At 45.8% G+C, this 15,989-nt stretch overlaps 1 pseudogene; it reads left to right on the top strand.

Annotated features, from left to right (window-relative positions):
• Window positions 1-3,889: 3,889 nt before the first annotated feature.
• LOC122926638 lies at window positions 3,890-5,954 on the top strand (annotated as a pseudogene).
• The last annotated feature ends 10,035 nt before the right edge of the window (window positions 5,955-15,989 follow it).

Below are 15,989 nucleotides of genomic sequence, written 5' to 3'. Positions count from 1 at the left end.
TTCTACAGATCCCAGTCCATCCTCATTCTTACAACCTGAGTGCCCCGTGCACATAGCGAGTCCGCAATATACAGGCACCGGCCGCATGTGCTCTGTATTACAAATGCGGACCCATTGACTTGAAGGGATCTGCAATCCTCAGGATACGGAGCAGTGCGGAGCAGAGGCACGGATTGGAAGCTCATGGAAGCACTACAAACACTTCTGTGGTATTTCGGTCCTACTTTTATTTACGGTGCAGACCGTCTCTTGCAGACCGCACACCCATTCAAGTCAATGGGTCCGCATCTGCAAATAGCGTGCACACGGATTGCTCTTTGTGGTCCGCAGCAAATGCACAGGGCCCTTAAAGGGATGGTCTGAGTTTTTCTATTTTGAATCAGCAGTGACAGTGTGATAATAATAAAATATAGTACTGTCCTACGATTCGCACCGAAGGCGAACTTCCTTGCGCTTCCTGGTAACTAATCACATTTTTCCTACAATGGCTGCTGCACATGTGAGGACATGGAGAAATAAACTCTGGGAAGGCAGGATCACCCATAATGCCATGCATGCAGCCAATCAGCAGCCAGCCAGTCCTGTGATGTCACAGCCCTATAAACAGCGGCAGCCATCTTAGATTCTGCCATTTACCAGTGTACTTAGTGCAGGTAGAGACTTCTGCAGAAGTCTCTACCTACAGAAAAATATATTCGACGTTCAGCATTGCACTTATCTGTTGAAAAGCCTTTTGTGTAGTGTAAAAATAGAAAAAAAAATAGGGCCTAATTGCCGTTCAGCTGTGCAGTGTTATATTCTACAACCCTGTTTGCTGTGTATTAGTGGCGAAATAAAAATATTTTCATCCAGCTTTGCACTTATCTGGTGAAAAGCTTTTTGTGTTATATGTTATATGCGGTGCAGTTATATGTGGTGAAGCCCTTTTTGCAGTATGGACCGAATTACGTAGTGGTGAAATTTTCCTTTCATCGGGGAAATTTTTTGTTTCAAACATGTTTTTTTGGGGGAAAATTGATGATGATTGCAGACCTCAAAATTACAGAATAAAGTTGTCTAAAAGGCAAACGATGTTAAAACCCCAAATGCTGTTGCACATTTCTACCTGGGGGAGCAATTCCTGCCCATGTGATCCATTGCTAACAGCAATCCCCAGCAAAAATGCATACAATAGAGGATGCCGGCAGCAGACCACATGCACCACAAAAACATTCTACACAGGTCTTAACAGCAGAAAATGCTCAAAACCCCATATGCTGTAGCGCATCTCTAACCAGGGGAGCAAATCCTGCACATGTGACCTGTCGCTAACAGCAATCACCAGCAAAAAATGCATACAATGGAGGATGCCCATAACGGACCACATGTAAGACAAATGTGCGGATAGGACTATAAGAAATAGAAAAAATAAAATAAAATGGTGCACTACAATAGTAAATGCAATTGACAATATATGGCTAAACCCTTACGCTGATATTAAAATGAGACTTTCGACAGTATATTCTAATATCAAGACCATACTGGAGCCCGTGCACCCCGTCAAGGTCTCTCAAAATGGCACGAAACCTAACGCTAACCTACCTATGCCGTATGGACAATTTACGATAGGTGCATAAAGTTCGACACACAACCAGCAGCTCCCAGTTCCAGCGTGAAAATAAACATCTAATGGGAGGAGGGATGAGGCTGTGAGTTCCACCCATAACTGGCAAATGTGACGCAGGCTGCCCAGGTGCACCTGAATGTTACCCATAGATCAAGGCACATTGAAACCTGAGGTTGCCCACCTCCAGGCACTTGGATGATAAGCAGCACTACAAATCCCAGCATTGGAATAAGAAATACCATTAAGAAGAGTGATGGTGCTCGCAGATAGGGATCCTGGCCATGGGTCCCAGCGTGAAGTTGGTATATATAGAAATCTGCAGCACTCTTCCAGTAGTGAAAAAAATCCGGTCTTTAATTTAAACCAGCAGCATAATACAGTGACGTTTCGACTGCCTCCGGTCTTTGTCAAGCACTTGACAAAGATCGGAAGTGGTCGAAACGTCGCTGTATTATGCTGCTGGTTTAAATTAAAGACCGGAATTTTTTCACTACTGGAAGAGTGCTGCAGATTTCTATATATACCCACCTCCAGGCATACATATACAGACAAAAATCAAAGAATAAAGTGGTCTAAAAGGCAAAAGATGCTTAAAACCATAAATGCTGATGTGCATTTCTACCTGGGGTAGAAAATCCTGCCCATGTGATCCGTTGCTAACAGCAATCCCCAGCAAAAATGCATAGAGGTAGAAATGCATAACAGCATTTGGGGTGTCTTTTAGACCACTTTATTCAGTGATTTTGTCTGTATATGCATGCCTGGTGGTGGGGCAACCTTAAGTTTCAATGTGCCTTGATTTTTATCTGTGGGTAACATTCAGGTGCACCTGGGCAGCCTGCATTACATGAGCCAGGTTGGACTCACAGCCTCTTCTCTCCTCCCATTGTAAGTGTGATTTCATGCTGGAGGTAACTGGGAGCTGCTGGCTGTGTGTTGGACTTTATGCACCTATCATAAATTGTCCATATAGCATAGGTAGGTTAGCGTTAGGTCCCCTGCCATTTTGAGAGACCTTGACGGGGGTGCACAGGCTCCGATATGTTCTTGATATAAGAATATATTGGTGAAAGTCTCATTTTAATATCAATATAAATTGATAGGTGATTGTAGAGTTTCTTCTGTGTGAACCGAATTCCATTATCCTTTTATTGGTGAAATCTTTTATTTCAAACATGTTTTTTTCGGGAAAATGTATGGGTGATTGTACATCTCCTTTTGCGGTATGGACCGACTTACTTAGTGGTGAAATTCTTTATGTGACACAGGATTTCTTTGGGAAAATGTATGGGTGATTGTACACCTCCTTTTGTGGTATGGACCAAATTACTTACTGGTGAAATTATTTATGTCACACTGGCTTTGTTTTGGTAAATGTATAGGTAATTCTACACCTTTTGCGGTATGGGCCGAATTACGTAGTGGTGAAATTTTTTATGTGAAACGGGATTTGTTTGGGAAAATTGATGGGTGACTGTACACCTCCTTTTGTTGTATGGGCCGAATGACGCAGTGGTGAAATTTTTAATTTCAAAGCAAACTCTGCTACTTTGTATGCCTTGTGACGTTAATGTCTCCAACTATGCCCCTTGCGCGATTTACACCAAATACATTATTTTTATGTGGAGATCCAAGAATTATATTGGAGGCATGTAGTGCATGCAAGCCATGTGCGACCCCTCTCATCACTCTCACGCTGTTCTGCACCTGGTTTGCCTGGGCGAATATAGTCACACAGGGGAGAAACTGCTCCATGTCCTTCAGCAAGAAATCGAATCCTGGATTTCCCCACAACAACTGAAAATCGCAACCACGTGTTCAATCTAGTTGTCAAGCGGTTCCTGAAGTTTTCCACCCATCTGCAAGACATCCTAACAATGGCCAGGAAACTTTGCATGCACATCGGCTAATATGTGACGTTTCAACCTCCATATGTTGGACCGACTATATGAACAGAGAAAGGCCATCAACGATTTCTTGGTGATCCAAGCGGACAGGAATAGTCCCCTGTGTAACTTCGATGTCAGCCAGTGGCAGCTCATGCGTGACACCTGCCGTTTGCTCAGGCCTTTTGAGGAGGCCATGTTATTTGTCAGTCTCCAGGACTTCGGGATGAACAATGTCATTCCAATGCTTCATGTCCTGGAAGAGATGCTGGTAAATATGGCTGGTCAGGGGACTGGAGACATGGCGCCTAGAAAGATGGTGGCAGAGTTTGATACATTTGTCTGTCAAGTTCTCTATTTACAGTCAGTGAATGGGAACATCATTTATCGCAAGGATATGCAAACACCAACCAATGGGGTGTTAACCCCCAGAAGTAGGCCATCGGCACGAAGGAGCAGTCATTTTCTGTGATGGTCACGTACACTACACACAGGGGGGAGGATAGTGACCACTGCGCTCCACCGTCACCCCTGGCCCTGCCTACTTGCCTCGCAAGTCCTAATGACAGGGGACAACTAGACGGCAGTCCCTAACTTAGGATACGTGCTGGGAAGACAGACAAGACAAATAACGGAATGTGAACTGACAGGGTCAGAACCAAGAGAGCTACGCAGTACAAAGGGTTAAGCAAAGAATGGTCAGGAGAAGCCGGGGTCAAATACCAGGAGAGTAGGGAAGTACCAGAGGAGTCCGCAAAGAGTAGTCAGGTGGGTGCCGAGGTCACAATACCAGAGGAGGGATGCGCAGTACAGGAGGAGCAGGCAAAGGATTGTCAGGGAACAGGATCAGGTGAGTAATCAGTAGTCCAACAAATAACCAGGAACCTAGAATTAACAGGCAACCTGTGGCCAGCAGGCTGCCTGTATTTATAGTGGGGTCTGAGGGTCATGTGACGTGGCCAGCGTCACATGACCGACAGACAGACAAGTCGAGCACCGAGTGATCAGCTCGGCGCTCAAGGCAGACCTAGGAGCAGGGAGTCTCCCAGCTAGCAAAGCCTCCCTGGGAACGAGGCCAAACACAGATCCTCGCTCCCGAAGCTAAGCAGCAGGTCTGCGGCTGATGGGAGACCAAGTGCGCCTTTGGCGCCCCGTGACATTTTCACAGCTCAAGGTATCCACCCGGAAGATTGACCTCTGCACGTCGTCGGTCCGCATTGCAAAGCTTGTCTAAAAGAAAAATCCCGCTGTGCACCCCCTCTGAGGAAACTCTTGACCCGGCACAGGCTGCTTTGCTTCTTCAAAAACAATGGACTCTGTACAGCGTGACAACGATGTATCATTTCTCATACACCAGACTTAAAGGGTATTCCAAGCACCTGTCTGCCCACACAGCTGCCGAGAAGCAGAAGGGTCTTGCCATTGAAGTGGGATCAGAGCTGAACCTAAAAGCCAAATGTTCCTGTTTACCTGGACTCAAAGGAAAGGACATAGATCCACTGGCTGTGCTCATACAGATTTCATCCAAGTCTACAATCACCAAGGCAAGCACAGAGGACCGGATTGTGTGGACAGGTTTGTTCTGCATCCCACAGAGGACGATCTAATGGAGATGTTACCAGAGACATTTAATTGCCTCCTGCTTTTCTTGTATAACGGCTCAGAGGCGCTCACAGCTATCGTAGGGACGTGGTTCGAAAAAACTTTGACTGTTGTTTCGGTAAGCAGGTTATCAGTTTTTATGTGGCTAGCCATGATGTGGACTGGGTATGACGTGTCTGGATCAATGTCGGCCACAGAGCTTGTTTTCTCTGTGCCTGTCGAACCTCGCATGGACATTTCTTATGCCATCCACACAGAGGACTTCAAGACTTTATGGAATAATATTCATAAATCAAAGGACAAGGTCACATTGGAGGAAGTGGACAATTTATTCCAATGTCTTTACTCGCAGTTCTTCAGGCACTTTAGAATCCACTTATCAGCAACCCAGCTCATCAAGGTGACGGCATTTGTGGCATCAGCGCATTGTGAAGGAAAAGTAAGGACTACCTAATCCGATTGCTGGGATTCATCACTGAGCTGGCCATCACTAACATCCAGTATTGAACACATTGACAACTCTTATCTCGGACCTTGTCCACAATGTTCGGGACCTCCCGGACGTCTTACATGTCTTAGGCATGATCCCTGCAGTGCTTACTACATGTTATACCGCTTCTTACTGTTCTGTTACAGCAGCTGTGAGACCTGCACATACTAAGGCTTATTTATGAAGATTTTCGGGTGTTGCCTGTACCCACCAGTTACCTTCCAGCTGTGATTGTGTAGCCTGCACTGTAGGAATGAGCTGGAGTCGCCGTGTTTGCTGGGCTGTCCTCCAGTTAGCAGCCATGACCCCATACATTTCATGATCAATATGCATTACCATCCTGGTCACCCGACACTGGTTACAGTGATGGGACATTCTTGTTAATGAAATACTTATTTTTTCCAGTTTCTCTTTTAAATCTTGTGGTTTTGCCCCTTCCGTGTTGTATTTTATGTTTGTTAAATTAATGTCCTGTTTGTTAAATAAACTTAGTTTTTTCTCCCAAATATTAGTTTTTTCTCCCAAATAAAAAAAATAAAAAAAATAGAATTGGCTTGTCATTTGGTAGCCAAAACCAGGAGTGGGTGAAAAACACAGAAGACATGCAACTATTCGGTTCACGTTTTAAATCTGTTTTGGATCCACTCCTCTTTTTTTGGCTTTAGCAATACTGATGGATTACTGACCAAATGCTGACCGAGTGAAGGTAGATGCTCAACAGACAGGATCCGTTTTATGTGGGTTATTGTTCTGACGGATCAGAGGAAGGGCAAAATAATCTGTGACATCATCACAAACTTACTGCTGACACCCTCTCCACTCTGTCCGGGGGGCTCTACTTGTGCAGTACGCCGCCCTGCAGGGTGGGTGAGGCGAATAGTGAGGTCACAGGGGTAGTTACTAACCGAGGGTGGTTATAGTACTCACAGTCTTTTGTATACCCTGGGCAGACATACAGCAGTGATGGAGAGGCTGGCACAGGGGACCTCTGGGGCACTCTCTGTGTATAGGGACCAGGCCTGATGGTAGGTGAGGTGCACTGGATGTTGCAGGTTTGTTTAATGTGCCGGTGGCAAGATCCCTTTAAATTTGTGTCGCCAGTGCTGGTAACGGTGGCACACCGATTTATGGTAGGAATAATTGAGGAACACGATGTTGTGGTGAACCAAAACTTTCTTTTACCGGAAACAGTTAACTATTTACAGTCTTTTAGTCAAAGTTCCATATGTCAGCAGCAGTCACAAGCAGGCTTTACAACAATTGGCAGGTACAATGTTCTTGCAAGATACGCAGAGGGTTAAACACTTACAAATCAGGCGGCACTTTTCCTCAGAATCCTGTCTGTCTTTATTCCAAGGACCGTATGCCCTATTGCTGGCTTTATCCTGGGTTAGAGAAAACTTCCTCAGGTATATGTCTCTTGCTTTAAATATATCCTTCTGCCCTTCAGCTTTCAGGTTGGCTGGAAACAACTTGGCTCTGCTCTGCACTGTTATAGGAACTTCTGGTTTCCCAGGAGGTAGCTTCTTCTCATGGTGGCAACTAGAAGCCTGGGCTGTCTAGCTGCATGTCAGGATGTGGCCTTCAGCTCCTCTCTGGCTAAAGTACCCACTCTCTTCTGACTCTACACAGACTCCTGACTGACTCTCCCTGAGCTGGGCCTGACCATAAATACTAGGGGTTCCCTAGCTCCCTCTACTGTCTAGGAGGAGGAACTACAGGCCTGATGCACAGCTAACAGGGAAAATACACATACAAACATCACATAAAATACAATGACCCTGTCCCGCAGGAGGTGGGAACAACGTGGCCGAATTGACCCTTGTGTAGTGCCCACATTTACCTAGTGGGACACTACACTTGTATAAGTGTTTAATAGAACAGGTCCTGTAGACATCTATGTGGAGTCAGCTGACGATGGTGTAAAAGGAGTGCGCTTCTTTTTGGCACTAACATTGACCTGTAAGACTGAGTTCATACTTGAGTTATTTGGTCAGTTTTGGCCCCGTGACTGCCCAAATAAGTGAAGTGTGCAGTGATTCTAAGAGCGATGCCTGTCATCTGCATGTCATACAGACTTGCAGTATTATTTCACTACCACAGCAGACTCCCTATGCGTGTTACTGCACGGCACAGTGTTCTACACCACTATAAGGCTTCATTCACATGTCCGCAATTCTGTTCCACATTTTGCGGAACGGAATTGTGGACCCATACATTTCTATGGGGCCTCACGATGTGCAGCCTGGATCCGGAAAGGCAGACCCGCACTTTAGGGTCCGCAATTCCGATCCCTATTCTTGTTAAAAATTGCGGACAAGATTAGGCATTTTCTATTAAGTGCCGGTGATGTGCGGTTCGCAAAATGCGGAACGCACATTGCCGGTGTCCATGTTTTGCGGATGCGTGGATCCGTGGATCCGCAAAACACACAGGGATGTGTGAATGGACCCTAACAGGTGCAGGTGCGGACCCATTCATTTTCAATGGAGCCAGAATGTTCTGTCTGCATCCGAATTTGCAGATCCACACTTCCGGATCTGCACTTCCATTCCGCAAAAACCTACTCTAACGCGGAGTGTCCAGCTGCATTGTTACTCTGACTAAAAGCACCAGGGGGTGGGCGGGGAGTGCTAAGTTCCACGGAGGACACCTTATTCCTCTACTCCCCACCCACCCTCTGGTGCTTTTAGTCAGAGTAACAATAGAGCTGGATACTCCGTGTAAGAGTAGGTCCCATCTGATTAGAAGCCACGTTGACGTCTGGTAGAAGGGCACGACATATTTTTGATCAATTATATGCGCTAAGAGCTTCTACCCCGCTTAATAGTAAGTATGGGCGTTATGTATTTGACCCTGTTCACACATTCACCTGTTCACCCAGTCTTAGTGCATTTAGTAGTGTGCTGCTACTTTCTTCGTGTTTTAATACATTGTTGCCTTGGTAGCTTGCAACTGCGATTCTGTCTGGAGGTGCTGTTCTTTTCTTTGGTTATATGTATATGTATATATATATATATATATATATATATATATATACATACCAGCAGAAGGACCCGGCTTTGCACGGGTATAGTTCATCTAAAGGCCGCCCCTTTATTACAGTGACCTCCACAGCGGCTGGCTCTTTATTAGTGACCTCCACAGTACCCCATCTCCTTAACAGTGATTTCCACAACACCCTGTCCCTTTAACAGTGGCCTCTACAGCAATCGGAGCTTAACACTGACCTCCATAGCGGATCGTCCCCTTAACTGTGACCTCCACAGCAGCCTGCCCCTAGGGTGGCTAGTGGTCTGGCTTTAGGCCAGACAGTCCGGCATTCAGACTCCCTGTCCTCAGTCCGGTGCAGGGGCCTGGACGGACACAGGGATGTCATTTTGAACAGCTCACTCTCAGGAATATCTCAGGAACGGTAAGTGCTAGAGAGCTGAGACCTGGTCTAAAACCTTCCCGGACACCTGATGTACCTGTGTACCAAATTTTGTGATTGTAAATGCGATGGTGTGGATTCCTTTAGCGGACATACACACATACACTCAGCTTTATATATTAGATAAAGGCCCCCACATAGTGCCCCAGTATATATAATTTTCCCCACATAGTGCCCCAGTACATATACAGTATCTCACAAAAATGAGTACAACCCTATTTATTTTTGTAAATATTTAATTATTTCTTTTCATGGAACAGAACTGAAGAAATTACACTTTGATACAATGTAAATTAGTCGGTGTACAACTTGTATAACAGTGAAAATTTGGTGTGCCTTCAAAATAAGTCATCACACAGCCATTAATGTCTAAACCGCTGGCAACAATAATGAAAATGGAAAAATTGTGCCCAATAAGGCTACTTTCACACTAGCGTTCGTCGGTCCGCTCGTGAGCTCCGTTTGGCACCCCCCAATACTTAAAAAAAATTGTACCCCCTCACATTAGTATTGCCCTCTTTGTGCCCCTTTCGCAGTAGTAATGCCCTCACAGTGCCACATAACAGTAATAATGACCGCTGTGCCCCTTCAGAGTAGGAATGCCCATTGTGCTCCCTTCACAGTAATAATGCCTACTCAGTTCCCCATAACAATTATGCCTACCTCCTTCATATGAGTAATGCTCTCTGTGCCCCACTTCACAGTAGTAATGTGCCCATTCATAGTAGTAATGTCCATTGTGCCCCTTCATAGTAGTAATGCCCATTGTGCCCCCTTCATAGTAGTAATGCCCATTGTGCCCCCTTCATAGTAACAATGCCCATTGTGCCCCTTCATAATAGTAATGCCCATTGTTCTCCCTTCATAGTAGTAATGCCCATTGTGCCCCTTTCACAGTAGTAATGCCCATTGTGCCCCTTGACAGTAATAATGCCCATTCAGTGCCTCATAACAATTATGCCCACCTCCTTCACAGTAGTAATGCTCTCTGTGCCCCCTAAATAGTAGTAATACACATTGTTCCCCCTTCATAGTAGTAATGCCCTCTGTGACCCCTTTATAGTAATAATGGCCATTGTGCCCTATTCATAATAGTAATGCCCATCGTGCCGCCTCCACAGTAGTAATGCCCATTGTGCCCCCTTCATCGTAGTAATGCCTATTGTGCCCCCTTAATAGTAGTAATGCCATTTGTGCCCCTTTGTAGTAGTATTTCCCTCTGTGCCCCCTTTGTAGTAATATTGCCCTCTGTGATCCCTTTGTAGTAGTATTGCCCTCTGTGCCCCTTTATAGTAGTATTTCCCTCTGTGCCCCCTTTGTAGTAATATTGCATCTGTGCTCCCTTTGTAGTAGTAATGCCCTCTGTGCCCCTTTGTAGTAGAAATGCCCTTTGTGCCCCCTTCACAGTAGTAAAGCCCTCTGTGCCCCCTTTTTAGTAGTATTGCCCTCTGTGCCCCCTTTGTAGTAATTGAGCCCTCTGTGCCCCCTTTGTAGTAGTATTGCCCTCTATGCCCCTTTTGTAGTATTATTGCCCTCTCTGCCCACTTTTTAGTAGTAATTCCTCTGTGCTCCTTTGTAGTAGTAATGCCCTCTGTGCCCCCTTTGTAGTAGTATTGCCCTCTGTGCCCCTTTTGTAGTAGTAATGCCGTCTGTGACCCTTTGTAGTAGTAATGCCCTTTGTGCCCCCTTTGTAGTAGTAATTCCTCTCTGCCCATTGTGGTAGTAATGCCCTCTGTGCCCCCTTTATTGTAGTAATTCCTCTGTGCCCCTTTGTAGTAGTTATGCCCTCTGTGCCCCCTTTGTAGTAGTATTGCCCTCTGTGCCCCTTTTGTAGTAGTAATGCCCTCTGTGCCCTTTGTAGTATTAATGCCCTCTGTGCCCCCTTTGTAGTAGTAATACCCTCTGTGCCCCCTTTGTTAAAAAACAAACAAAAAAAAAGCACAGTACCTACTCACCTTATCCCATTCCTGAAGCTCACAGTCCTCTCTCCCCTTCATACACAGATCGCTCTGAAGCCATGTGCGGGAGGAGCTTAGGTAGATTTCCGGGTTGCAGGGGCCTCCAACACAGGCCGGCAGCTCGATCTGTGCCTGCAGGCTGAATAGTGGAGCAGGGAGACGTCTCCCTGCTTCATCGTTCAGTGTAGGAGAGACAGAGTGCAGGGAGATGAGTGACAGGACCGCAGCTCCCTGCGCTACAGCAGTGAGCGCTGCCATCTGTATTGATGGAAGCTCTCATTGCTTCTAGGCTCTGGCACCCCCCTGACAGCGGGCACCTGGTGTGGACCGCAAGCCACCCCCCTCCCTGCCCCCCTGTTAGCACGCCACTGCTCATGGCAAAGAACTGTTTGAGGATCCGGAAAAAAAGAATTGTTGCTCTACATAAAGATGGCCTAGGCTATAAGAAGATTGCCAACACCCTGAAACTGAGCTGCAGCACGGTGGCCAAGACCATACAGCAGTTTAACAAGACAGGTTCCACTCAGGACAGGCCTCGCCATGGTCGACCAAAGAAGTTGAATGTACTTGCTCAGAGTCATATCCAGAGGTTATCTTTTCAAAACAGTTGTATGAGTGCTGCCAGCATTGCTGCATAGGTTAAAGGGGTGAGGGGTCAGCCTGTCAGTGCTCAGACCATATGCCTAACATTGCATCAAATTGGTCTCCAAGGCTGTTGTCACAGAAGGAAGCCTCTTCTAGAGATGATGCACAAGAAAGCCCACAAAAAGTTTGCTGAAACAAGCAGACTAGGAACATAGATTACTGGGACCATGTCCTGTGGTATGATGAGACCAAGATAAACTTATTTGGTACAGATGGTGTCAAGTGTGTATGGCAGCAACCAAGTGAGGAGTACTATACAAAGACAAGTGTGTCTTACCTACAGTCAATCATGGTGGTGGGAGTGTCATGGTTTAGGGCTGCATGGCTGCTGCCAGCTGTGGGGAGCTACAGTTCATTGAGGGAACCATGAATGGCAACATGTACTGTGACATACTGAAGCACAGCATGGTCCCATCCCTTCGGAAACTGGGCCACAGGGCAGTATTATAACATGTTAACAACCCCAAACACACCTCCAAGATGACCACTGCCTTGCTAAAGAAACTGAGGCTAAAGGTGCTGGGCGGGCCAAGCATGTCTTCAGACCTAAACCCTATTGAGCATCTGTGGGGCATCCTCAAACAGAAAGTGGAGGAGCGCAAGGACTCTAAGATTCACTAAATCTATGATATCATCATGGAGGAGTGAAAGAGGATTCCAGTGGCAACCTGTGAAGCTCTAGTGAACTCCATGCCCAAGAGAGTTAAGGCAGTACTAGAAAAAAATGATGGCCACACAAAATATTGACACTTTGGACATAATTTGGCCATTTTCCCTTAGGGGTGTACTCACTTTTGTTGTCAGTGGTTTAGACATTAATGGCATTAATGGTAGTTATTTTGAAGGCACACCAAATTTACGCTGTTATACAAGCTGTACACTGAATACTTTACATTGTATCAAAGTGTCATATCTTCAGCATTGTCCCATGAAAAGATACAAACCGGATTCCAAAAAAGTTGGGACACTATACAAATCGTGAATAAAAACTGAATGCAATGATGTGGAGGTGCCAACGTCTAATATTTTATTCAGAATAGAACATAAATCACGGAACAAAAGTTTAAACTGAGAAAATGTGCCATTTTAAGGGAAAAATATGTTGAATCAGAATTTCATGGTGTCAACAAATCCCCCAAAAGTTGGGACAAGGCCATTTTCACCACTGTGTGGCATCTCCCTTCTTCTTACAACACTCAACAGACGTCTGGGGACCGAGGAGACCAGTTTCTCAAGTTTAGAAATAGGAATGCTCTCCCATTCTTGTCTAATACAGGCCTCTAACTGTTCAATCGTCTTGGGCCTACTTTGTTGCACCTTCCTCTTTATGATGCGCCAAATGTTCTCTATAGGTGAAAGATCTGGACTGCAGACTGGCCATTTCAGTACCCGGATCCTTCTCCTATGCAGCCATGATGTTGCAGATTGATGCAGAATGTGGTCTGGCATTATCTTGTTGAAAAATGCAGGGTCTTCCCTGAAAGAGATGACGTCTGGATGGGAGCATATGTTGTTCTAGAACCTGAATATATTTTTCTGCATTGATGGTGCCTTTCCAGACATGCAAGCTGCCCATGCCACACGCATCAGAGATGCAGGCTTCTGAACTGAGCATTGATAACAACTTGGGTTGTCCTTGTCCTCTTTGGTTCATTTTAAATGATCCCTGGCCCAGTGAAAACGCCTGAGCTTGTGGATCTTGCTTAGAAATGGCTTCTTCTTTGCACTGTAGAGTTTCAGCTGGCAATGGCGGATGGCACGGTGGATTATGTTCACTGACAATGGTTTCTGGAAGTATTCCTGAGCCCATTCTGTGATTTCCTTTACAGTAGCATTCCTGTTTGTGGTGCAGTGTCGTTTAAGGGCCCGGAGATCACGGGCATCCAGGTTTTTACGGCCTTGACCCTTACGCACAGAGATTGTTCCAGATTCTCTGGATCTTCGGATGAATTTATGCACAGTTGATGATGATAGATGCAAAGTCTTGGCAAATTTTTCGCTGGGTAACACCTTTCTGATATTGCTCCACTATCTTTCTGCGCAACATTGTGGGAATTGGTGATCCTCTACCCATCTTGGCTTCTGAGAGACACTGCCACTCTGAGAAGCTCTTTTTATACCCAATCATGTTGCCAATTGACCTAATTAGTCAATTAATTGGTCTTCCAGCTCTTCGTTATGCTCAAATTTACTTTTTTCCAGCCTCTTATTGCTACTTGTCCCAACTTTTTGGGGATTTGTTGACACCATGAAAATTTGAATCAACTTATTTTTCCTTTAAAATGATACATTTACTCGGATTAAACGTTTGATCTGTCATCTACGTTCTATTACAAATAAAATATTGACATTTGCCATCTCCACATCATTGCATTAAGTTTTTATTCACAATTTGTTTAGTGTCCCAACTTTTTTGGAATCCGGTTTGTATAATAAATAATGTTGAGCGAGCACCAAAGTGCTTGTGTGCTTGAGTAGAACACTTCACACACCCGAGCACAATGGTAGAACCCCAGGCACCCTCTGCTCTGAAGAGGGGACGGTGTCGGGACTCTAGTTCGGCTTAGGAATCCCTGCTCTGACTCCATATATAGTTATGTCCACATATGGAGTAAGTGCTTGAGGACACCCCAGTGTATTTAAATCTAATTTAGCCTGTATTTTAGACTTTGAACTCATGAACTTCTGTATTAGATGCAGATGCTGTGAGTTCAAATCCTATCACAAAAGTTTTTAGAAATAGAGGCTAAACTTAATTTAAACATATATATATATATATATATATATATATATATATAAAAGAAAAACCACCAGCAGCACCATCCAAGAGGAAAAAAGGAGGGTGCAAGGCCCAAGTATGGCAATAGGTGCTTACCCACTTGTATAAGACAAAAATTGGACTGCACTCCAAAGGACTTTCCAATGAGTCAATTTATTCACCCATCAAGTGGCACAGAGCGACATGTCGGCTCATACATGAGCCTTTCTCAAGCATTGGTACAAAATGAACAGCAAACATGTTTTAAGGACGATTTATTGGCCTGTATTTGTGGGAGGGGCTCTTCCCTGCTATTTAGGCTCATTTCCCCCTCCCCTACATTCTACGTCTGCTCAACACAGATCGTGGCCATATTCGTGTGCGTCTGGACTAGTTGCCTTCCTGCTCCGAAGTCTACACTGTGCGCTGTGTCTACCCCGTTCGCCCACCTCTCAGGTAAGATGCCGGCTCAGTCAGCGGCCCCGTTGCTTAAAGTCCGGTCGGCAGCGCCGGCTCCCCAGGTAAGAGGGAGTCACGCTGCACAGGAGTGAACTGCCTGGATGCATCGGCTCCCACGCGGCAGTATAGGCAGGGTGCAGGGGCCAGCGTGGTCCTGAACTCGTTTGTAAATGTCTGGCACGAGCCGCTGTGCCATTAGTGAGGCAGGGTATTGTTTAACTTACTTTCCGGTGTCCTCTCCCTTCTGGTGTCCTCTCCTGTTGCCGCCGGTGTCACGGCTGAGAATGGGGGGAACCCTCAACTGTGCGATATAAATAGGATAAGGGTAGCTGCTAGGCCAGGACGACAGGATCAGGGAGCAGGTCACCTCCTAGCGCATCCCTAATTCTGACCCTGACTCCTAACCGTATGAGCCAACCCAGATGGTAGGAGGGCTCATACTCCGGAACCTAGGGTCCCTACTAGCCCCCAGGAAATCCCTGGACTAGAAGCAGGGTAAGATGACCTGTTCCTCCTAGACATGGATGAACAGGAGTCTCACTGGCCAAGGAGCAAGGAGAAGGGAAACATATACAGCATATGGATATGGCAGGTGAGTTAAACCAGTACTACACCTACCTGCCACAGACACGCTGACTGGAACCCGTGCACAAGTACTGATGTCCACACAAACATTAAGGACACAGCACACACATAAATCACACAGATACCCAGGACACCCATAGCTGCAATAAATATAAAGAGCATAAAAAAATCTTCTTAACATCATACATATATTTTTTATGACCACAAGGGTGGCCCTCACTGGATAGATGGCATATGAGACCAGGAGGATGACTCTAGCATAAAGCATGGCTGGAGTACCCCTCAGCTACAGGCATCCAGCAGGAGCTAAATAGCCCAAGCAGCCACACCCACACACACATACTAGGAAAGGAGTTAACCCTTCCAACACCAGACAAGGTAAGTGTCACTTAAAGGGGAAATGCACACACAACTAAATCCCGTGCAAACCAAACATGGAACGTGAACACATACAAACACACTTTGCTAAATGCAACCGCATGCCTTGACAGCGAGCCGCCTGGCAACCAGCTCAGGCTGCTACACTGCCAACAACAACATGTTGCCAGCGGCAACCACACGTGAGAC

This window comes from Bufo gargarizans, chromosome 2 (genome assembly GCF_014858855.1).
Source record: "Bufo gargarizans isolate SCDJY-AF-19 chromosome 2, ASM1485885v1, whole genome shotgun sequence".
NCBI lineage: Eukaryota > Metazoa > Chordata > Amphibia > Anura > Bufonidae > Bufo > Bufo gargarizans.
The sequence above is the reverse complement of the archived record's forward strand: the minus strand, read 5'-3'. Positions and strand labels throughout refer to the sequence as shown.